The following is a 25,517-nucleotide window of genomic DNA, read 5'->3' as shown; positions in this document are numbered from 1 at the left end:
CATTCTGTATAAACAAAAGTAGGTAGGCGGCATTTTGCTGCACTCCCCGATTTTGTTTTTATACTGCCAATGCTGAAAAAACACTGATTGGGCTTTCCTGCAAGTTTGTACAACTCCTGTTTGAAAAGGGCTCCTGTGTCATGAAGTTATCTGGTTTTATGCAATGCAGCGTTAACGTCATGATATGGCTGCAGTTCTGCTCCAAAACTAAGTGGTTAGGTTGAGGAAAAAAACCTCATGGTTTGGTATTAAATACGTACCTACATCTGTCACGTATGACACAACACATATGTCACTAGTGACGTCACCTCATCTTCTGCTCCTGTGATAATTACTACAGCCACTGGAGGGCTCTGCCTTATAATGAACACGAGTGTGAGTCATATTTAGCTGCTCGCACAGTCGATCTATGTGGTTGTTTTTTGGTGAAATGGCACTCGACTGGTGAATCATCTCCAGCAGCTATTTATATTGATGAACTAATATTCATATAACAGCAGGGTTTGAAAAAGGCTTTTCAAAATTGGCTCTGAATTAGAATGTTAAAGTTAGACGCCCCTTTCCTTTAGCTGTGTTGATCTCATTCACCCACTCTGTGGACGTTTGTGGCTTTGGAACAGGAAGTAGATGTTCATAAGATTGAGACAGGGCCTTCATCTCCTCATCAGCCTCTTGTCATGTTTTTTCTTCCATGGCATCTATAAGCAAGGGGCTGGGTGTGGTCGTTGGAAGGGACTCTACAACCCATACCCAACCCTCCACATCTTAAAGTTAGTGAATGTTAGTACAATGCTTGCAAAATGCTAGCCAGCTAACGAATAGCTACATCAAGAGGAATTAGCAACGACTATCAACGTCAGCCAGGTTTGCTTCCTCCTTATTTCTGCGGTAACGTTAAAGATATTTGAAAAAGGACATTTGGTTGGTTGCAGACATACTTTTAACGTGACACGAATTGTTGATCGTCAGAAAAGATCGAGGCGAACGTTCCTTCATTTATTTTCTCTCTATAGGCTGCACCAAAGTGACTTTAGAAAAGAGTACTTTTCTGATCTCCAGCAGGGGAAATGGGAATGTAGCTTCAATTTACGTTGTTTTGTTAATATCATGAACATATCCTTCCATTGCTGTCCATCACATCCTCACTGTGACCTCATCACATGTCCACGTTTGGTCATGGACTTTCCACGTCCACATATGACGTCCAAGGTACCCTGGGTGTGTTGGTTGTTGACGTTCTGGGACGCCGTGTCAACTTTAGCCTGTTACATGCATTGTCTGTTTTCAAAATACACTTCTGTTTTCACAGGAAATATACAGTTTGCATACAGTAACTAAGGGACTGGGATTGGATTCGTCAATTAATAGTCTTGGAGATGAAGTCTCTGGGAGGACACATTGGAATTATCTTAACTCCAAAGATAATGCAAGCTTGCTTTAAATATTGGTGGCGACAATTCTGTCCTCCCAAAATATTTCCATCCATAAACAAACCTGCAGCGTTGGTATAAAGTCAAACTAATGTTCCTCTCATTGCTCAAAGAAGCTCAAAAGAATGAGATCATGGATACAAGCGGCTAGTTTCCTCTGCACGGTGGCTGGTGTCATTCTTAGAGATACAGAGAGGAGCTCAGATATCCGGAGGGAGCTCAGAGCAGAGCTGCTGTTCCTTTATGTGGAGAGAGGCCAGCTGAGGTGATTCAGGCGTCTGATCAGGATCCACCAGGGTGCCTCCCTTTGGATGTTTTCTGGGCACATCCAGCTGGTGGGAGACCTCAGAGTGGACCCAGAACACGCTGGAGGGATTATACATCTCGTCTGACCTGGGGACGCCTCGAATAAGAGGCAGAGGATGGATGGACAGATGGATGGATGGATAATGTCCTCCCGAGCATTTTGCTGCACTTTAGCAAACTACTGTCCCAGATCCAAAGCCTCATAGAGCTCATTGATTATCTGTTTAAAAGTGAAGCAGTTTACACACACAGAGTTCTGAAGTTATAAAAACTCTCTCCTCCACCTCATCACTCACTTATGTTCCCAAAAGTTTGACTCATTTTTGACATTGGGAACACAGTGGACAATAATCCTGCAGAATCAACAGCAGAAGTCATAAAATAAAAAGCAGTTACGTCTCTCGTCCTTTGTTCAGAAACCAATCTGCAGTGTAAACAGGAAGTGGCTGCAGCATCACGTCCTGCGACAGAAGTTCTAAAAATAACATTTCCAACAGAGCGGGCAGCTGATGAGACTAATCAGCTCATTTATTACGTCTAATTAAAGGTTTCCAGGTGTGTTATGATCCTTTAGTTTAAAGGTCGTCGCCGCTCGGCTGTAAAAATGTTTTTCAGCTTTTATCGCTGCGGGAAAATCAAAGGCCTCTGATTGGCCGTGGCTGGCAGTGAGCCAAGCCAATCAGCCGGCCCCGGGGCGATCTGATGGTCACTGTCCTCTGAGTCTCCTCTACACACACACACACACACACACACACATATAGATTTTCCACTTGTGCAGCGAGACAGAGAGATTTAGAGTTTGTATCAGGAATGACAGCTCGACATCTTCACCATCACCTCAGTTTGCATCACTCTGTGTGTGTGTGTGTGTGTGTGTGTGTGTGTGTGTGTGCTCACAGTGATGTCGTTGTTTGACGCTCTGATGCTTAAAGGACGCGTCCCCTCCTCACGCAGCTCTCACTGTATTAAAACATGTTTCCAGTCTGTTCGTGTTGAACTCGTGCGGAGCGCCGCCGCGCTGACAGCTGCTACAAACGAACCACTTTGCTGCAGCTTCTCACTGAACTGAAACAGCTCAATCATTTCCACCTTCAGAGGTGTGTGTGCTGAAATAATGCGTCATCAATCTTCATATTTGATTCTGCAGTCATGTTTGGGTTGTTCAGACCACTTCAGCTCCTCCACGCCTCCACATGTTGGATGCTTTAGGGACTGTTTGGGATTCATGGAGGGAGGGGCTGCATACTGTACATAATAAAACAACAATATAAACTAGAATTACAGCCCTGTGGTTGTGTGACTCCGCCCACCAGTCAGGTATCTCTGACAGTTTTCATTCTTCACTCACAGAAGATCTGGTCACATCCGCCATTGCAGGAAATGTTGCCTCATTTGTGGCGTTTTCCCATCTACAGGTCGGCACTGAGAACTGAACATCTTCACCCTGAAAAGAGTTTTACGAAACATCCGTCAGTTTTGAGGCCAAAATGTACAGAAAAAGATATGTTTCCAAATATACCAGAGTACGTTAGCTGGAGTTAGACTAAAAAAATCAGTTAAAAGAGAGCCCAAAAATGAGAGGAGGTAGCAACACAACTCCACCTAATGGAGGCTGACGGCGCCCCAGATTCAAACGTCCAAAAACACATAATTGAAACCACAAAATATCTCCATACTGCTCGTCCGTAGTGATCCAAGTGTCCTGAAGCCCCGACATAAAAAGTTGTTTTGGAAAAACCTATTTGNGTAGATAATGGCTGAATTTTCATTTTTGGCTGCACTATCCCTTTAAGCTATTTTAATTGTGGATCCATATCTGTAACTGTCTGTAATTTATTGGCTCCAGATCTCTGACAGAAACTGAAGGTGTGGAATTTGAGAGATGCAGCTGTTTCCCAGGGAGAAGGCGCTAATAAAAAGACACATTATCCAGTTGCATTATGGGAGATAAAAGTAATACCCTATTTCAAAACTAATAAAATAGTTTCACAGTGTTTAAACTCTGTGTGCTTGAAATCTGATAAAATGGGTTTCGCTAGATTGAAGTTTTGAAGGCTGATAGAAAGTTTTGGCTGAAAACAAATCAGATCTTTGCAGAAAATAATTTGTATTTGAATTTTCCTTCTTCACAGCTGCAGCAGTGTTTCTCCAACATGTTATCAGTTTTTAATTGGACACTCTTGTTGTATTAAGTTTGTGTTCCAGGTTTGAAACCCTGTAAATGCTGATCTGAAAACTGGTGCACATGTTTGGGACAAACGTTGTTCGTCTACGAAGCCGACTTTTCCGACATTTGCCAATACAGTTGTGAGTCATGTGATTTCAGTTCTGGTCTGAAACTCTGTAATTAAAAGAAAAACAAGAACGATTTATATTTTTTCCTCATTTTCCTTTGTAGAAAAACATCAGTCAGTCCTCTCTTATTCTTTCTATACAGTAATGATATATTCGTCCAGTAGCATTATGGGTGGTGTGAAGGAATCTTGTGTTCCAGCCTTCAGCCTCGCTCAGTGAAGGAAGTGGGCGACAGTTATAATTAAGGCAACAGTCAGGTCAGCAGGAGGTCAGGCTGCTTGACCTTTGTTATGAACACACTCCATCTTTGTCTCCCAGTTGTGGCAGAGGGAGCACAGCTGACCAGATAAGGTGCCTAGCTGGCTCTGTTGCCATAGCGCCCAAGGTTAAGAGGAGGGGACACGGCCCTGTGTCTCAGGCTCAACAGACCAGAGTCTCTGTATAGATATGTGGGTTTTGTTAGAGACAGTGGAGGTGATTCAGAGCCAGGTGAGCAGGCTGGTTGGTTAAAGTCAGTGACCAATAGAAACGTCACACAGCCAGAGATCAGGACAGAATTTGGGAACGTGGAGTGACTCACAAGGGAACACTGTTTGGGTTAAAGACAAGGACACATGGGCGAGGACACCCTCAGAGTCTGTGGACACTGTTACGCTCTGTGTGTTCAAATGTGATTTAGAAACAGCGTCTCCTCTACAGCTCACTGAGTCCAAACCTGAGGTCCTGTTTTCTGGCCCTTAAACCTGACCACTGACTTAAAAAAGAACCTCGGGAACAAGTCCTCCAATGTGAAGCATTCTGCCGGCAATTTGGGCGCCATCTTTGACTCAGAGCTCCGTTGCAACATACAAATATCCGAAGTCGTGCAATCGTGCTTCCATCAAATTAGAAACACTGTAAAAGTAAAACCTTTTGGCCATAACTCAAGGATTTGGCACAAACTCGACTGGTATTTGGTGATCAAAGTCACTGTGACCTTGCATCCATCTCATTCTCGTGATATCTTAAGAACACCTTGAGGGAATTTCTTCAAATTTGGCACAAACGTCCGCTTAGACTCAACGATAAACTTAGATTAGATTAGATTTTGGCGGTCACAGGTTTAAGGCCATGGTCAGTGTTTCCTTGCATGTGTCTCATTCTCGTTAGGATAATATCTCAAGAACACCTTGAGGGAATTTCTTTAAATTTGGCACAAACGTCCACTTAGAATCAACGATAAACTTAGATTAGATTTTGGCGGTCATAGGTTGAAGGCCATGGTCAGTGTTTTCTTGCATGTGACTCATTCTTGTTAGGATAATATCTCAAGAACACCTTGAGGGAAATTCTTTAAATTTGGCACAAACGTCCACTTAGAATCAACGATAAACTTAGATTAGATTAGATTTTGGTGGTCATAGGTTGAAGGCCATGGTCAGTGTTTTCTAGCATGTGTCTCATTCTTGTTAGGATAATATCTCAAGAACACCTTGAGGGAATTTCTTTAAATTTGGCACAAACTTCCACTTAGAATCAACGATAAACTTAGATTAGATTTTGGCGGTCATAGGTTGAAGGCCATGGTCGGTGTTTTCTAGCATGTGTCTCATTCTTGTTAGGATAATATCTCAAGAACACCTTGAGAGAATTTCTTCAAATTTGGCACGAATGTCCACTTGGACTGAAGAACAAATTGATTGGAATTTTGTGGTCAAAGGTGAGTGTGACCTCACAAAGCATGTTTTTGGCCATAACTCAAGAATCCATGCACTAATTCTGACCAAACTTGACCCAAATGTCTAACAGGATAAAATAATGAAGGTCAAAAGGTCAAAGGTCAGCTTGACTGTGACATCATCATGTTTTAACGTCATATCTCAGGAACAGAAGGGGAGACATTTGGTCAGATACTGAATTGGCGCCATCACAGTTTATCAGCTGTGTATCGTCCGCTTCTAAGTAAAAGTAAAAACTTTTACCGTTAGCTAACAAGCTGTCTCGCTGACAGTTCGTCTGTATGTACGTCTGTCCCACCTTTATGAAAGTGATATCTCAAGAACGCCTCAAAGGAGTGTCTTCAAATTTGGCCCAAATGTCCACTGGGACTCACTGAAGAAGAACCTGATTAGTTTTTGGTAGTCAAAGGTCAAGGTCACTGTGACCTTGGCTATCTCATTCTCGTGAATGCGATATCTGAGGAATACCTTGAGGGAATTTCTTAAACTTTGGCACAAATGTTGACTTGAGGATGAACTGATTCAAGTTTGGTGGTCAAGGTTGTTGTGACCTTGCATCCTTCTCATTTTCATGAACGCAATACTTCAAAAACATCTAGAGCAAATTTCTCCAAATTTGGCACAAACTTGACTGGCTTTTGGTGATCAAAGTCACTGTGACCTTGCATCCATCTCATTCTCATGATATCTTAAAAACGCCTTGAGGGGATTTCTTCAAATTTGGCACAAACGTCCACTTAGACTCACCGATAAAATGATTCGATTTTAGCGGTCAAAGGTTGAAGGCCATGGTCAGTGTTTCCTTGCATGTGTCTCATTCTCGTTGAGATAATATCTCAAGAACTCCTTGAGAGAATTTCCTTAAATTTGGGACGAACGTCCCCTAGGACTGAAGAATAAACTGATTAGAATTTTGTGGTTGAAGGTCAAACGTTAGTGTAACCTCACTAAGAATGTTTTTGACCATAAGTCAAGAATTCATTCACTAATTCTGACCAAACTTGACCCAAATGTCTAACAGGATAAAATAATGAAGGTCAAAAGGTCAAAGGTCAGCTTGACTGTGACATCATCATGTTTTAACGTCATATCTCAGGAACAGAAGGGGAGACATTTGGTCAGATACTGAATTGGTGACTCTAATCTTGAAACTGTGCTGATTGTATAGATCTTCTGTGTGTGAAGCATCCATGTTTTCACTGACATGGATGGAGACTGTCAGAGACACTGGACTGGTGGGCGGAGTCATACAACCACAGGGTGGACTGGTGGGCGGAGTCATACAACCACAGGGTGGACTGGTGGGCGGAGTCATACAACCACAGGGCGGTAATCCTAGACATACCTGTGGGTCACACACTGAGTGTCCACATACTTTTGACTGGGAAACATTTTGGTATTGAGCCGTTGGTCGTCTCCTGAAGTTGAACCCTTTCAGCTTTAACGACCTCCTGATCTCTCCTTTAACACCTCCCCCAGCTCAGACTCTACACTTTAAAGAAAAGCTGACCCATCAGACTGTAATGTATTCTGTACAGCACTTTGATATTATGGGATGTAATGAAGATTTCAGCCTCTAGCAGCACTTGCTGTTTGTTATTTGTGTGCAGTCGGTTGGCGTCTCTCTCTCTCTGGTCGTCTGGTATCTGTGAAGGCGTTTTAACATTCAGAGTGTCTCCTCTGTTCTCTCTTCTGCTGTCTGTTGAATATGGAGCAGCTCTTATCTGAACGAGCTAAAGATAATTGGTGGACAAGTGGAGCTCGACCGCAGAGAGGCAGAGAGAGGGAGGGAGGAAGCAGGAAACACAGAGACAAAAGTCAGAGTGTGGATGAGACTGAAAATAGGTGATTTATCTGTGATGTGTGTGTGTGTGGTCCGAACACTGAGGAGACAGAAAGGAAAACAAGACAGTGAGCAGAGATAGAGAAAGGCTCCGATCTTTTTACTGGAGATACTGCACAAAAAAATCCTCCAAAATAAACTCCACTTACAGTGAGAGTTCTTCTTTAAAGTTTCAGAGGGGCTTTCCCTCCACAGAGGAGACACCAGCCCACGTCTGTAGGAAACATGACGCAGTCTGAATTAAATATTATTATTCAGGAAGAATTTAAAACTTCAACAAACTGTTTCCTGTCTGCACACGTCATTATTGTTCTATAATATGCACCACAAAGAACCCTGGAGCTGAAGCTGGCAGCCTTAAACACTGACCTGCTGCTTTCATGTGGAGGATTAAAGGAAGCCTTCACCCCCAAACATTACCATTACTCAGCCCTTGTTACCTTGAAGTTGTGAAGACAACTTTGTTTTTCTCTCATGCCTCCAGGGTGAACAGAAAATACAAATATGGGGAAAGTTCTTGACACACACACAACTTGTGAAGCATAATTCAAGTCTCATTTATTCAGTCAGACGCTCACAACTTTACAAACAGACACAACTTTGTAATGGAGAACTGAATGGAGACTGAGATTGCCAGCCAGTAGGATGACGGGGGAGGAAGGGCGTTGACAGTTGTCTGTCGAGTTTCCAACAACCTTTTAACACCTGGTTGTGCCGCCAGGTGTAACGGCCTTGGGTGAGGCTGGTCTTGCAGCCCACCAAGATGTGCTTAAGTGTGGATTTGAATGTTTTGTTGATTTTTTTTTTTACCTGCAAAACCACGTTACTGACGTGTTTCTCACTCATCATGCCAAAGTTTTTAGTATACTGGCTTTCTACAGTATCGTCACGTGGCAGCTGCAGGACAGTTAAAGGGTGAGTTTTCATCCTGGACCATATTTCCTCATGTTTCTCTGGTTTGGTGTAAATTAACCCTTAATTCACCAGTTAGACGTGACAACATGCTGCAGGGTCCAGTTTGAAAAATACGAGAGTTGCACTTTACGGTTAGAAACAGATCAACTATAACAATTAACACAACTGGTACTGCACATAAATTATGAGGTGATGAGTCGCTGAACATGAATGTGACTCACACGTTCTGGAGGCAAGGCAATTTTATTTACGTACTGTACATAGCACCATTCATACACAAGGCAATTCAATGTGCTTTACAAGAGAAATACATTAAAATAAAACATTAAAGGAACAATAGATCATTAAAAACAAGAAAATAAATAGTTAAAAACAGTGCAGAAAATGCATTTACAAAGCAAACATAAAGCAAAAGCAACAGCAGACAAATATAAAAACAATAGCTACAGATTATCCTGACAATAAGTTACATATTTAGTTCACTGGTAAGCTGCAGTAAATAGTAAAAAAATAGACTATTGATCTTTGTTCTTTGGGGCCAAAAACAACTATCTCAGTTTTTTCTGTGTTTAGTTGTAGAAAATTCTGGCACATCCACATATTGATTTCGTCAATGCACTTATTTAGTAGATATAGGGGACTGTAGTCATCTGGTGACACTGTTATGTAAAGTTGTGTGTCATCTGCATAAGTACGGTAGGAGATGTTATGATATTCCATAATCTGAGCAAGAGGGAGCATATAGATGTTGAACAGAAGAGGCCCAAGAATGGACCCTTGAGGAACTCCACATGTCATTTTTGTTCACACAGATTCATAATTGCCAAGTGACACAAAGAAATCCCTGTCTTGTAAATAAGATTTAAACGTATTATTATGGAGTGTTGCCAGTGGTGTAAACCAAACAGCAACTTTACCTACAACACATATTTGACGATGTGAATTCGCAGTGTTTATTTTTAGGCGACAGGGTTTTCTTCTTCGCCCACCTCATCAATTATTTCCTGATATAAAGACATATTGTCATTGTAATATTTAACAGAGGCTGTGGAGACACAATATAGACGACATTAATTATAGTTTGATCCAAGTCTTAAACTGACGGAGATCCAATCTAGAATCTGTCCACACAGATTCATTATCAACTCAATTAGTCAGACTGCCTGCTAACTGCTGACACATCCAAACACACACACACACACACACACACACACACACACATTCACACATAACGAGACAGTCTGAGTCTGTTCTTCTGATACTGAAGCAATTACAGCCACCGACCAGTCACAGTGACAGCGTCGTGTTTATATGATTTATCATGACTCAAATCAGCAGAACAGAAGCAATGTCAAAACAAAACACACACACACACACACACACACACACACACACATTGCACCCTGAGTCCGTGCAGCATTGTGGTGTTATGTTGTCTAATGCGGCCAATTACTGCACAGATAGTTGTTGGCGTGTCACTGACTTGTCAAACACTGCGGAGCGATGCTGCCATGTTGCAATCACAAACTTTCTCTGTAAGCCCTGCAGAGCAGCTCAGGCATGATGCTGCTGAGCGAACAAGGTGCTAAAGCTACACACACACACACACACACACACACACACACATAATTTGATGCACCACCCGGCAGGCGCACAAAGTGACTCCAGTCACACTCTGTCATGTTGGAATCAGGTATTCAGTGCATGCGTTTTGTCGTTTCAGGAAGTGTTTGTCAGAAGTGCCAGAGCTTTAAAGTGCTGGTCAGAAATAAAGGAGAGGTGAAATTTGGTGCGTAAACAGACAGGAAGTGTTTGTTCCAATCAGCCTCAGAAATACTCATCAGTTCAAAAGGAGGAAGAGGTGGCACACCATGAAGGCAGCACGCCACCTGCAGCGCTTCAGAATATAATAAAATATTATCTCTGACTGAGCCAAAATGTTTATTACAAATTAGACTTTTCTGTGTTTGATGGTTGTTTGAATATTTAACATTATAGATAAACACTGAAGGAAGTTTTCAAACAGCTTTTTATTTTTTACTTTTCATAAAGTTTGTGCTCAGAGTCAGTGAAGCAGGGGCTGAAATATCCCTACATCTGGATCAAGCTCCAAAGACACTGGATCCTACACTTCCCAGAATGCAACTCAGTAACAACAAAACTTTTAAACCACTGTACATTTCTGCAAATCAAAGATGTGGTAAATTTGTATATTATTGTTTAGTGGATATGTTGAAGTTTCAGCAGCGCCGTGGTTAACGTGCGTTTAGCTAAAGTTTAGGCTCTGTTTAGACGACAACAGTTTCTCTAAAAACGAAAATGGTGGCTTGAATTTAAAAAATATTGCAGCAATGAACTTATCCCTAAAAGCATCCTGGATTGATAAAACTTACCATAACAGTTCCTGGAGAACAAGTCAAAACCTGTTGTCAGTGTATTTTTTCTTTGACTGTAAATTGTTTCCATTTTTCCAATTAAAGTCTTACCATCTGGATTTGCTGTGTAAGGGTATATTAGTGAACCTTTCACCATTTTTTTAAGATGCACTAAAGGCTTGGTTGAGTTTCCAGTATTATCCTCCTGACACCCCAGAAGATATTAATAGACGAGAAGACTGTTCTATGGGAAACATTTTGGAGAAATGGAATTGTTTTTGTAAACGACATACTAGATAGCGCGGGTGATTTCCTTTCATATCGTACATTTTGCAGGTTGTATGGACAAATATGTAATACCTTAAAAAATGTAAAAAATTAACACAAAAATATATAATTCTATTTTACAGCGCAGAGGCCTTACCGCTTTTCTGCAATCAGTCTGTGCTTTTTGGGAAGAGGAATTTAATATTTTGACACCTTGGAAACAATTTTTCAGAACAATTTATAAAACAATTGATTCTTATTCTAGAATTTTTCAACTGAAGATTTTTTATAAAATTACTGCTTCTAAAAAGCAGCTTAATATGTTTAATATTGTACAGTCATCATTATGTAGATTTTGTAATGAAGAAGAGGAAGACCAGATGCATTTATTTTTTTACTGTCCCTATGTTGTAAGTTGGTGGACCAATATCCAAAACTGGCTAAGGACATTGGATATCTGTCTTAAATTTATACCCTTAAATATTATGTTGGGAGATTTGGATGAAAATTGTCCCCAGATAACAAATACATATTTTGTTAGGTAAAATATTTATATTAAAAGCTCAATCAAGAACCAGCCTAGATATAAGTTTGTTTAAAATTATATTGCCAAGCCAATTTCTTTTGGCTGCAGTTTGTGGACCGCAGTTTGAGGACTGAGCGGAGGCTGCAACCTGAAGTTTATTTTTATTTTTTTGCTATACCCAAATACTACTTTCTTATTAAAGTAACGCGTAATTTGATTGATGAAGCCCAGGTAACTATACATTACCATTGCTGGTCCTCTCACACACACCTAAACACCCGTCCTGGGATACACAGTGTCGGCCTGCTTTGCCTGACCTCCACGGAGGTACATCCACGGAGGTCAGGCAAAGCAGGCTGACACTGTGTATCCCAGAACGGGTGTTTAGGTGTGTGTGAGAGGAGCGGAGAGGACCGTGACGAGGTGGAGTTGCCACAGTAGATCTACACTTTGCTGGAGAAGCATTGATAAGTTCAACAGGGTGAGCAGCACAAACAGAGCTCACCATTGTTGTTGTAATGGTCGACTTTCTCGCACATGCCTAGTGACTGGAACCGTAATGAGCATGTGCGAAAAGTCTCCGTTTTCAGAGGGACTGCATATTGCAAGTTTCCATGACAACGGAGACGGCGCTTTTTCCAAAAAAATGCACTCTGGAACCCGATTTCAAAACGTTTTCAGGCGCCCAAAACGTCGCTGTCGTGTAAACAGTCGGCCAAGACGCAACTAAAGTTTACCGTTTTCAGTTGAAATCGTTGTCGTATAAACGGGACCTTAGTGGGCACTATATACTGCAGTGTGTGTGTGTGTGTGTGTGTGTGTGTCTGTATGTGTTTGCTAGCCTGGCAGTAGCCTGTAGCTCCGCCTCTATTTCCTTCAATGCTTCGTCCTTCTTTATGAAGGTGATCACAAGGTTTTCCTCACGTTTCTTTTAGCGCTTTAGTTTTGCCTCCATGGTTTGATTGGCTCATTTCATGCTGCATTTCTATTGGTTGGTCAGTAGACGTAGGTGGTGACAGCATCACACTGTCAGAGTTTGATCCCAGGCTGTCTCTGATCACAGACCGTGACGACGACCATCCTTGAACCTCTCTGACTGTGTGACGTAGGACCACCGTGTTAGAGCCACGCCAAAGATATCAACACGTTTCTTTACCGCTGGTCGTCTTCAGTCTGGGACAGACCAGAGTCACACCGTGGATACTAAACTTTAGATTAATGTTGGAGTTCCTCTCTAACATCTGGAGTGTGTTTTGCACCTGGACTCGTCACCGTTTCACAAACCAGCTGATAAATGTTGTTAAGAGAGAAAGAAAAGGAGTGATGACAGAGGAGACATTATCCAGGTGAAACACCAGAGGAACCACACCAGAGTGACGACACAGAGAATTTAGGTTATATTCAGTGTGTGTGTGTGTGTGTGTGTGTGTGTGTGTGTGTGTGTGTGTGTGTGTGTGTGTGTGTGAAACCTCCTGAAGCTTCATTCTGCAGTAAAAATGAAACGATTCATTTCATTTTAATTTAAATGTCCATTGAGTGTAATGTCTCATTTGCATATTCCACCTTAAACCAAACAGCCTGATTTGCATTTCCCCCTTAAGTTAAACCAATCGTATTCCCCCGCCCCCCTCTGCCCCCCCCCCCCCCCCCCCCACACACACCGACCCTCCAGCCAGCCAATCAGTTCTGCTGTGTGAGCCTCAGTCATGTGGATAATGAGCTGTCAGCCAATCCCGNTATTCCCCCGCCCCCCTCTGCCCCCCCCCCCCCCCCCCCACACACACACACACACACCGACCCTCCAGCCAGCCAATCAGTTCTGCTGTGTGAGCCTCAGTCATGTGGATAATGAGCTGTCAGCCAATCCCGTTCAGCCCGGGAGCAGAGGGCTGGCACGTGATTGGATGTCGACTGTGGATGAAGCGTGTCACAGCTTTGGAGTTCTGTTTCCACGGTAACTTATATATTTCATGATGTATTAGTGGAGCTGCCAGTTACCCTCCGTCTGTCACGCCTGGCCTCCTCCTGCCTGTGATCAGTCAGCTGTGTTGCGTTCACTGAGGTTTAACCAGTTGGAGCTGATCGCTGATCAGTGCTGCGTTCACTGTCCAGCAGAAAGTCCAGTTGAAAACAGTGAGGTCAGTTTGTTTCACTGGAATGGTCACAGTCAGGTCGCTGTTTGTGTTGAGTTGAACTTTGACAGGCAGGTTTGTGCCGTTGACCCAAAGCGTGTCTTCCTGACGGCGCTGACCTTTAGAGGGAACAGAGAACCCAAGATGGAGGACGCCATCACAGTTTATCAGCTGTGTATCGTCTGCTTCTAAGTAAAAGTGAAAACTTTTACCGTTAGCTAACAAGCTGTCTCGCTGACAGTTCGTCTGTATGTACGTTTGTCCCACCTTTATGAAACTGATATCTCAAGAACGCCTCAAAGGAGTGTCTTCAAATTTGGCCCAAATGTCCACTGGGACTCAGTGAAGAAGAACCTGATTAGTTTTTGGTAGTCAAAGGTCAAGGTCACTGTGACCTTGACTATCTCATTCTCGTGAATGCGATATCTGAGGAATACCTTGAGGGAATTTCTTAAACTTTGGCACAAATGTTGACTTGAGGATGAACTGATTCAAGTTTGGTGGTCAAGGTTGTTGTGACCTTGCACCCTTCTCATTTTCATGAACGCAATACTTCAAAAACACCTAGAGCAAATTTCTCCAAATTTGGCACAAACTTGACTGGCTTTTGGTGATCAAAGTCACTGTGACCTTGCATCCATCTCATTCTCGTGATATCTTAAAAACGCCTTGAGGGGATTTCTTCAAATTTGGCACAAACGTCCACTTAGACTCACCGATAAAATGATTCGATTTTAGCGGTCAAAGGTTGAAGGCCATGGTCAGTGTTTCCTTGCATGTGTCTCATTCTCGTTAAGATAATATCTCAAGAACTCCTTGAGAGAATTTCCTTAAATTTGGCACGAACATCCCCTAGGACTGAAGAATAAACTGATTAGAATTTTGTGGTTGAAGGTCAAACGTTAGTGTAACCTCACTAAGAATGTTTTTGACCATAAGTCAAGAATTCATTCATTAATTCTGACCAAACTTCACACAAATGTCTAACAGGATAAAATAATGAAGGTCAAAAGGTCAAAGGTCAGCTTGACTGTGACATCATCATGTTATAACGTCATATCTCAGAAACAGAAGGGGAGACATTTGGTCAGATACTGAATTGGTGAGAAACTGTGCTGATTGTATAGATCTTCTGTGTGTGAAGCATCCATGTTTTCACTGACATGGATGGAGACTGTCAGAGACACTGGACTGGTGGGCGGAGTCATACAACCACAGGGTGGACTGGTGGGCGGAGTCATACAACCACAGGGTGGACTGGTGGGCGGAGTCATACAACCACAGGGTGGTGATTGTAGTTGTTCCTACATTTTCTTTGCTTTTAATTTCAGCCTGCTTGGAGTTATTGATTTAGACATAAATCTGTGAAACAGTAACATCTGATGGTGTCATCAGAGCGACACGTTGTTAGAGTCGATCATACTGAGTTAACGCTCAGCCCTGCTCATGTTTTAAAGACCTCTAAAGTCAGAGGAGAGTTTGTTGATGAATGTGTGTTGAGGCTGTTTGGTTCCTTGTTATTACAGAGGACACTTTGTCTCCGACCGTCCCAGTGAAATGGACTCTGGTGTCAACACAGACAGTTTGTGCCGTCACTCTGACAGCCGCTGGTCGATGATGGATCAGCTGTGTAACAGTGTGACACTCAGAATATGATGAATGATGTCTAAACAAGGCTGCTGAGGCCTTCTCACACCAAACTAAATCAGGCAATTTAAATCTGTTTGCACAATGAGTCCTGAACTCGTCCTTAGTGTGTGAGCTCAGAGACAGATCTTTATCTATGATCTTTATTCATTCACGTAACCTCTCTACAACATTTGAAGGCGGCCATGTTTGTAGATCCTGTTAATCTGAAGCCTGTAAACCAGAACAGGAAGTGATGGGAGGAACTCGTACTTCAGGAAAAGCTTTGAATACTTTTTCCACCTCTGGTCGTTAATGTGGACTCCCTGGATGAACAAGGAGGAAGAGGAACTTTCTGTTTCCTGCTCTCTCTATTAATGAATGAGCAGACCGAAGAGATGATAATTAGAACAAACAAGGAACATCTGCACACACACATGCGCACACTCACACACACACACACACACATATACACGCATGCACACACGCCTTTATCGTGTGTGTGTTTGTGTTTGTGTCTTTGTTTGTTTGTCACACTTCTTCATCAGCAGCTGGAAAACTGGGACAAAACTCAGAAACACAGAGTGAGTTCGTGAGTCTCTTTCTGCAGCAGCTGTTTTTATGTCTCCAGGCTAATACGCACTGTCTGTCTGTCTGTCTGTCTGTCTGTCTGACTGTCTCTCTGTCTGTCTGGCTCTCTGTCTGTCTCTCTGTCCCAGTCCTCTTGTCTGACAATTAGCTCAGTACGTTGTTACTGTACGCCTTGAGACGTTCATGACCTTCATTAACTCCGGTCTGTGGTTTAATTGTCAGTGGCGGGGTCCGCCATTTCTGCACTGGGAGGGATTATCAGGTAATCCAGTGTTACTGTCAGATGTCAGCCTCACTGATTACTGTTCACTCTCCGGCAGATATATCAGAGCAGAGCTGTTACTAATGCTAATGCTAATGCTAATGCTAACAAAGCATTTATGGTGCGTTCGTTTTGTACTCGGAGGTCGGAAATTCCCAGTTCCCAGTGGGATGTTAAAACTGGAACGCACCCTGAGATCGGATTTCCAACTTGGAAACTCAGAGCAACCACATCAACCCCGACTTACGAATTCAAGATGGCTGCCGGTCACATACATAGTGAGTAAACACTCTGCTAAAGTACTGTTTATAGCAACTTTATCTTACTTGTCCACCGTTGTCAACTATAATGCAAAAACTGTTGTCAACTCGGAGGTGACGTCATTCCCACTTCTGACTTCCGACCTCCGAGCACAAAACGAACGCACCATTAAAACTGCTGCTGTTTCACAATAAAAGCATTCAGCTGGTGAAACACAGGCTGGCTTTTATTGTGAAGCAGTCACAGGAAAAGCAGTGTATTCACTGTCACTGGGGTTAGTGCTGTCTCTATGAGAAGTACTGTACTTTTTACTTTGTGTGATGAGACATATGACGAATGAACACAATATTTAGACAGAGAAATGTCATGTAGTGATTTTATAGTGACGCTCTAAATCAAATTAATTCGTTAAGGACATCTTAAAGCTCCAGTGTGTCAGATTTAGAGGGATATATTGGCAGAGATGGAATATAATATAATCAGAGTGTTTTCTTTGTTGTACAGTCACCTGAAAATAGGAAACAGTGGTACATTCCGGCTAGCTAGTACTGCTATTTTATAGAGTGCAGGGACTAGAACTGAACACAAGTTTTTCCTCCTCGACCGCCATATTTCATACCTGCTTCTTCTGTGAATAACAAAACGCATGGTATTACACGCGTTGCATATCGAAAAAATGGACAACACAGTCAGCGTGCCTTTGCGTCGACTATGAAACGGCCCTAATACTAAACACGTTCTCCAAACAAATACAACATGCTAACGTTATTAGCACAAGCCTATGGCATATTATTTGCATAAATTAGCCTAGCTCGCAGAGTTTTTCTCTACTCACATTTTAGTGGAGGCTTTATTGTCTACAGAATTTATTGTTTCTTATCTGTGAAATTAAAGTAGATAAAAGCTTTGTTGCCACTGAGGGAATGGTTTCAGTTCACACAAACACACAGGAGGTCTGCGTCACTGTGACGCATAGTGACATTTGTGGAGAGCTGTTTGTCAGGTTACAGCGTAGAGCTTACTGCATTGATTCATTACAGAAGTATGAATCCCACTTAACGCTGCAGGTTAATGACAAGAGGTTAATTTAATGTGTAATACTGTACATCAGATTTAATCTTCTGCTTCTTTGATAACACAAGAATATAATTATATAACTATATCATCCACTATAGATTTACATTTTTATTATTTTAATGTTGGAATCCCAGTCTGTCTGTCTGTCTGTCTGTCTGTCTGTCAGGTTTCTCTCTGTGATGAGCACCCTGTGTGTCCAATCGTGTATCCTGGAAGCTACACTTGTAGTTTAACCCGGTTTACACACTTTTATTTAATGTATTGACACTTAAACCCGACACATTTTGCATGAACTGATCCAGAATCCTTCAGAAAAACATATTTTCATCCCTCAGTCAGCAGCAGAGTTCTGTCTGCCTACAAACATTTAACACAGTGGGTTTTCATGAACCTAACCCTGCCTTCGCTCTGCCAGAGAGGTGCGTGCTGGGTAAAAGCGGCCACCCGGCGGTCCGAGGAGTGGCATCGTGACATGTGTTCATACCTGATTAACTTGCTGACAGAGCTGAGTGACAGCTGCCGCAGAGTTTAAACACCAACTCAAACAGCTGAGTGAGCTCAGCTCTCTGCTGAGAGGCTGCTTCCCAACGCCAAACATAAAAACAGCTTCTGTTCTGTCGGCTCATCAACAGCCTGAAACACAAAGATGTTTCATTTATTTACAGTGATGGAAAACAATGAATCCTCACATGTGAGGAGCCAGAGAGGGTTTGTAAGAGACACAGACGGTCAGGTGCTTCACCACTTTAAGCTCACACTGAAATATCTCAACATGTTTTGGAAGATTTCAGATGAAGGTGCAGATATTAAAGATGTGCAGAGGATGAGTCTGACTGACTGCTGATCCTCTTAATTTCCCTTTACACCACATTAAGGTTCACATCCTTGGTTTTGAGTCACATGTCTCAGTATCTGCTGGATGAGTTTTGTGATGAAATGTGGTTCATCATTCATGTTTCCCTCCACAGGATGAGCTGTAGTAACTTTGGTGATCCTCTGACTTTTCATCTAGCGCCATCGTCAGGTCAACGTGTTATAGTGTCCAGTACTTTGATTTATGAGCAAATACCTGCAGAACTAATGACCTAATTCCCGTCATGCTCAGCTGACTCTGTGTTAACTGATACTTAGCTAATGTTAGCATGCTATCATGCTAAACTAAGATGGTAAGCCACTCAGCCGCACATCTGGTTGCCAGGAAAAAATGTAGGCATTGTACATTTCTGCAAAACATAAATTTGTACATTTCCTACACATCATATCAACGTTTCAAAAGAGACGTAGTTTCTTAGCTGACTTTGACATCAGGAGGGGGAGGGGATGGTGGATAGCGTGTCACCTCAATGAGTGGTGTTCGAGACCAACGAACAACAAAACCATAAACCACTGTAGGATATAACATGATGAACAGCACGTCTCCACTTCCTCCTGCTGTACAACAATGAAGCTAAAACATCCCAGATACAGCCGCTGCCATCTTGTGCTGGTGACATCATTTGGAGTCAGAGTCTGCACAGTAGCGATCTCCATGGTTTTAAATTCCCGCCTATACTGTAACCATTAGGATCACGAACACAGCGATTGGCACACACAGCCATCAATCATGACATTAACCCTCTTTTTATGGCATCAAATCACTAATTAAAAACCAAACCTATCAGAAAAAAACCCCCACTTGAACATCAGCGTAATAAGAAACGACAGAAACCATCTTTGGGAAAAATTAATTTGACATGTGCTCTGATATTTTTTGTTTCTCCCATGTCTCATCTGCTAACACAGAAGGAGCAGGGTTTATGACCTATACGGCAGCCGCGTGGCAACCTTCGAGGCTGAGAAATGAAATGAGGTGCAGTTCCTCTAATGTCCACTTGAGGCTGGCTCCAAGAGCGAGTCAATCCCCACAGACCTCCAGGTTAAAACTTTACAGCAGAAATAATCATGTTTACAGCCTGGTCTCTGTAGCTTATATCAACATTTATGACAACTGCACAGGGCTGAATTTTTTTATTTGACTCACCTGGTTACGTTTTATAAAGGCTTAAAGTTGCACATAATTATGGGCGGGCCAACGCTACTAGTCACTACAGTTTGTGAGCCTCTTGCTCCTCCATAGCTCCACCTTCTCATCCACATATGGTCACTCCTGGCTCCAAAAAACCCCAAGATGGCGACGGCCAAAACGCAGAACTCAAGGCTTCAAAATGTGAGTCCATGAGTCTGTGGGTGGTGTCACAGTGACTACATCTATTATTTATACAGTCTATGGTTGCAACCTTGCTTCACGGTATTGCAGAAAAAAAGCATTTTCCCATAGACCTTCATTATAAAAGAGCCGTCTGTAAAACTGTTGACACCTTCATCTGCAGACAAGCTCAGTTATGACTCTTTCTATTGTGAATTTTTGATCCATGGAGGTTTTTTATTTGTAAAACTCTGAGCTGGACTCAAGCTGGCTGATGCTGTCACCTGACACTCAGCTGGTTTTAAAGCACGTCACCTGTTTCAGCAGCCAATCAGCTTGTAGTGAAGTCAGCTGGTCAAGTCAAAATGACCACAGACGGCGTGTTGGCTTGCTGCAGCAGGTGCTCCGTCCCAACAGAGCCCTCTGTTTCTGTCCTCACAGTGTGCCGGTGTCAGACGGTGGGTCGCTGCTGCTGCTGGCTGTATGTGCTTATGCCCCGCCCACACACACACTCTCATTGACTGATGAATTGGCGCTGGGTGCAGCTTACCTGTTTCAACTCGTCTTGTGGCAAATCTGAACTGGGCTTATGAGCTGGGTCGGGGCCAGTTGGAAAAACGCTGCTGCTTTTGTGTGTGTTTCATCTGCTTTACATTTCCTGTCAGTGTGTGTTTCTGTGTGTAGCACCTCACTGCACTCCTGCCAACATGAGCAGCAGCAGTAAACCCACAGACCATGTGATGATTGACAGCTGTCAGACCGCAGTGATGTCATGCTTCGCTGGGGTGATTGACAGTTTGAGACAGCTGGAGGTCCGTGTGGAGAAACTAAAACAAATCTGTGACTCAAAGTGACGCCTGGAGGTTTCTGCAGAGAGGAAACCAAACCTGGAGCGCGCGCCTCGTTTCATTAACAACACATTAATGAGAAAATCAAATGTTCTTAGCTTCAATCACAGAAAAATAAATAATAATATAATACATTTTCCCTTTTTATGTTACGGTATATTTTCCACAGGACAAAATAAGGTTAATAATTTATCAGCAGCAGAGCTGAAAGTGTAAAGTTTGTGGCAAAAGGAGGAGAGTTCATGTGGTCATTAAAATCACAGAGTTCATCGTCTGGTGAGAATTAATGTGTTCAATTGATCTGATAAAAGCCTGTCCAGTAGTTGTTGAGATACGAAACATCAAAGTGTCATAAATGCTCCAATTATTGTTGATTTCTTTCTTCTGTCAACTAAAAATTGCAGGAAAATCCATTTCTCACCTTCACATTTTCGTTCTCTCCCTCCACCTCTCCTCTCCTCCTCTATTCTCTGCTCTGCACCTCCTAAAAAAAAAAAAAAGAACTGAAAGAGTGAAAACTTGAATCAAACCGAGACAGAAGAGAGAAAGCTCGCAGCAGCAGAGTCTGTCTGGTTTGTTCAGTTTCGGAGGCGAGTGAAAATACTGTTGTGTGTGATGGTGCAACACTGACGAAGGTCGCTGCGGCTGAAATGCCAAAGATTCTGATTTAAAATTCAAATGAGCACCTGAACTCTTTTCACTCATTTACCGGAGAGAAACTCTTCTTCTTCTTCTTCCTCCTGAAAAACAATCAGCTTTCTGTTAGAGAGTGAGAGAGCTCATTTTCACCTTCTCACCTCCTCCTTTTCTTCTCCTCCTCTGTTTTAATCAGGTTCTTCTCCTCTGAAAAGAAACCAATTTCCTGCTCCTCCTATTTTTGGGTTCACTTTAAACAACTTGACTCTCGGACTGAATACAGACCAATCTCTACATTAAAGGTGCTGACACACCAAAGCGACATCAAAGAACTAGCGGCGACGAAAGCCAACTGTTGCGTCGTCTACGTCGCCTCACGTCGCCCTGTGTCAGTTGCATTTGAACACACTACACGGACTACATCCGACGGCCAAGTAGCACGTACGTTCTGCGCCTGCGTGAGAGAGAGCGGAGTGAGAGAGTGGTACATCCTGTCAGCCGAGGGGTTTCCTATCTGTGCAGCCGAGCACCGCAGCACCTCCACGGACTATTACATCCAGACGGTCCCGGTGTTTCCTCCGCAGGCTCCACTTCACTCAGCTGCCCGATAAACCCGCTGCTTCTTCCCACTTTAACCTGAATAACAAACCAGGGCTCGGTGCTCCGGTTGGATCCAAACGGAGAGCCGGGGCTAGCTCAGAGACTAGCGGAGGCTAACTGGCTGTGCTTCCCTCCGGTCATGCTGCGGCTAACGCTCCGCTAGCCGCTCCCAGCTAGCTCCGGTTTGTTATTCAGGTTAAAGTGGGAAGAAGCAGCGGGTCTGTGGGGCAGCTGAGTGAAGTGGAGCCTGAGGAGGAAGCACCGGTTAGCCCCGGTTTCACTACAGGCAGATTCACTCGCTACAGGGGCGAGGAAATAAAACCTGAACAGCCAATCAGAGTGATCTCTCTCACCGACAAGCTCCGCCGCCGATTCAACATGCTCAATCGGCCAAAAAGCCGCCACCGCCGAAGTGCCGACGGTGCGGGACACACCGCAAAAACTAGACCGACAGACGCTGACCGACGACCCGACTTTGGTCAACGGCCGACCGTCTGCTTAGTGTGTCAGGGCCTTAACTCTTTGTCAGGTTCAGGTTTTAGCTCTGGTTTTGGTCTCCGCCGACCCTTGAGGAAAGTATCTGGATCTCTAGCAGCTATAATTTCCATTTCTTTGCTGTGGTTGGTGCTGAACACAAATTTTCCAGATATGTGTGAACGTTTTGTAACTTTCAGAAATGTTTCCTCTTCATAAAGACAGAAAAACATAATGTGACATCCTGTGTTTGTTGTTGTGGATCAGTATCACATGAATACATTTCAGAGGAGAGAGGCTTGAAACATGAACTGCTGGCAGGCGACGCAGCACGATTTCTCTTGCTGTGCAAAAAAAAAAAAAAGGAACAACTTGAGGCTAAAAACAAAAATGGGGCTCAGGTGCTCAGCTCTACAGCTGACTCGCTCACTGCAGGCAACATTACACCTTATTACTGCATCACCCAGAGCATCGTGGGAACATGGTTGTACACTCTCAGCACATTTTTGGACATTACAAAGGCTCAGAACGGGACCATCAACGTGGTTATTACATCACTTTGTTTTATTGAAATCCTGCAGAGTGAAACTCATCAAACTCAGCTGATACATCACTAACTTCTACTAACGAGTCTGCAGACACGCTCGCAGCTCCGTCATCCATTTTCCAACAGAACAGATCTTTATTGTCCACCAGGGGCAGAGAGTTGTCCTCGGCTCACCAGACACAAGAGACGACATCATAAAAAGCAGACAAACAGTCAAACAAACAAACACACAAGGTCATTACAAACATTTAACACGTTAAGACACCGTACACATGCCACGTCTTTAACCACCTGGTAAACGTGAGGTCGGGCGCTGGATGCTACTCTTGGGCCTACTTTTCAGAGCACAAAGGCAGGTTGTGTCTAACCAGCACCGTATCACAGTCTGTTTACCTGAAATCTGAGGTCAGAGCTGATCTACTTCCTGTTTGGCGCCTTGACATTGAAAACAATGTGTGTTTAGACGCTAAATCAGCGTATTGTCCGTCTGTGGTTCAAACCTCATCAGTCACTTTGTTGAGTTCAGGGTACTGATGGAACGATTGGGATGAAAGACTCCTTAAATACATTTTCAGTTGTCAGAGGGACTCTGTAGCGCCTCCCACAGCTCAAGAGCTCAGACTGGCTAAAGAGAGGATGCGAGCTATCCGCTAAGATACTCTTCACTTTCTTCCTCGTTCTTTCTGTAAAGAGTTGGGTCGAGGGCTCGCCAACTATTTTACTTTCCATCGTCAGTCCAACAGAGTTTATTCTTGGATGTACAGTTAGGTACCAGGCAGGGAGGTGAAAAGGTGAAACACACTGAGGCCACTATTGGCCTTTCCTGCTGTTACTTTTGGCCGCGCCGAGTCGAACCGTGCTGCACCTATTTGGGGGGTTTGCATATCCCCATGATCCTGGGATCTGTGTTGTCCAGGGCTAACAGCCCCTGTCTCCCAAGGGCCCCAAGTCCCAAGTGGTCCCAGGGGAGGGGCCAGACTAGGAGCGGTTCAAGTTTTTTCTTTTTTTTTTGTCTTGGTGACACTGTATCCTCCCCAGCGCCTCTCCCATGTGGAGTCCCTCAGGGTTCTGTTCTCGGGCCAGCTCTATTCTGCCTCTACCTGCTGCCCTTAGGATCTATTTCTAGGAAGTATGGCATGTCATTCCATTGTTATGCAGATGACACTCACATTTACCTGCCCTTGAACCAGAAAAATTCTAATTCACTAAAACCAATATTGAACTGGCTGCAGGATGTTAAATCCTGGATGGCCCTGAACTTTTTAAGCTTCAGTGAAGCCAAAACTGAACTTTTGTTATTTGGACCCAGTGGTGCCTGTGATGTATCACATATCAACCTGGGCTCCCTGGAAGCATTCATAAAACCTACTGCAAAACATTTGGGTGTGGTATTTGACAATGATTTTAAATTTGATAAACAGGTAAATTCGGTTGTCAAATCCAGCTTCTTCCAGCTGAGGCTTTTATCTAAAGTCGAGTCCTTCTTAACTTTTAGAGATTTGGAAAAGGTCACACATGCTTTTATTTCATCTCGGCTTGACTATTGTAATGGCCTTTATGTTGGTATTAGCCAGGCCTCCCTCTCACGCCTGCAGCTCGTCCAGAATGCTGCAGCTCGTCTGTTAACAGGAGCACGCAAGCGTGAGCATATCACCCCCATATTGGCCTCACTCCAATGGCTTCCTATTCGTTTTAGAATTGATTTTAAAATTGTATTATTTACCTACAAATCTCTAAACGGGCTGGCTCCACCCTGTCTCTCTGACCCCTTACAGCAACATGTCCCCTCAAGGTCACTCAGGTCTGCTGACCAGTTGCTTCTGGAGGTCCCACGATCAAGGTTGAAGCACAGGGGACACCGTGCTTTTGCAGTAGCAGCCCCTAAACTAGCTGCATATTAGGCCGGCCCCCTCCTTACCTGTTTTTAAATCACGACTTAAAAGACATTTTTATTCCTTGGCTTTTAACTCGGTGTGAGAGAAGCACTTATCTCAACCTGCAGATGGCGCTAGAGGAACAGTCAGAGGGTCACTGAGGTCGGCAGGATTCATGCTGTGGGGAGAACAAATTTCATGTCGATCCATTAAATAGTCTTTGAGATATTTTAGTCAGAATCAATCCCTGAAATCTGCTTTTGAGCTGCAGCTGAGCAGTCATGAGATTTTTTACTGAGAGGACAAATAAATGACACCTCTGAACAAAAGTCGTATCACTTCTCTGTGTGTTCTTTATCTTCAGAACAACGTGCCTCTCAGTACTCGAGTACTCTCAGTGCTTTACGACTTTTACTGAAACTTTGAGTGGATGACTTTTACTTCACTTTTACTTCCCCGTTTGCCCAGCGAGGTTACTTTACTTTAACTGGAGTTTGACATTAATTACTTCCTCGCGGCTCTAATAAATCTTCTTTACTGAAGGTAAACTCCTCCTTCAGCCGCTCCCTCCTCCTTCTCTCTCATTCTTTGCTTAAAGGGAGTCCTTCGCTTTCTCCTCCTTTTCATCTCCCCACTCTCCCTCCGTGTTCTCCTCTCTCCTCCTCTCTGCTTCTCTCCCTCGCACAGATAGATGTAGAGTTATATCTGAAGACTCCATATATCCATGTT

At 43.3% G+C, this 25,517-nt stretch overlaps 1 protein-coding gene across 1 annotated transcript in view; it reads left to right on the top strand.

Annotated features, from left to right (window-relative positions):
* Nucleotides 1–25,517, top strand: part of LOC126384989 (thyrotropin-releasing hormone-degrading ectoenzyme-like) — a 264,660-nt gene that overhangs the window by 109,513 nt on the left and 129,630 nt on the right. The gene's annotated exons all lie outside the window — the stretch shown is intronic.

The sequence above is a fragment of the Epinephelus moara genome, chromosome 23, assembly GCF_006386435.1.
Source record: "Epinephelus moara isolate mb chromosome 23, YSFRI_EMoa_1.0, whole genome shotgun sequence".
In the NCBI taxonomy this organism is placed as follows: domain Eukaryota; kingdom Metazoa; phylum Chordata; class Actinopteri; order Perciformes; family Serranidae; genus Epinephelus; species Epinephelus moara.
The sequence above is the reverse complement of the archived record's forward strand: the minus strand, read 5'-3'. Positions and strand labels throughout refer to the sequence as shown.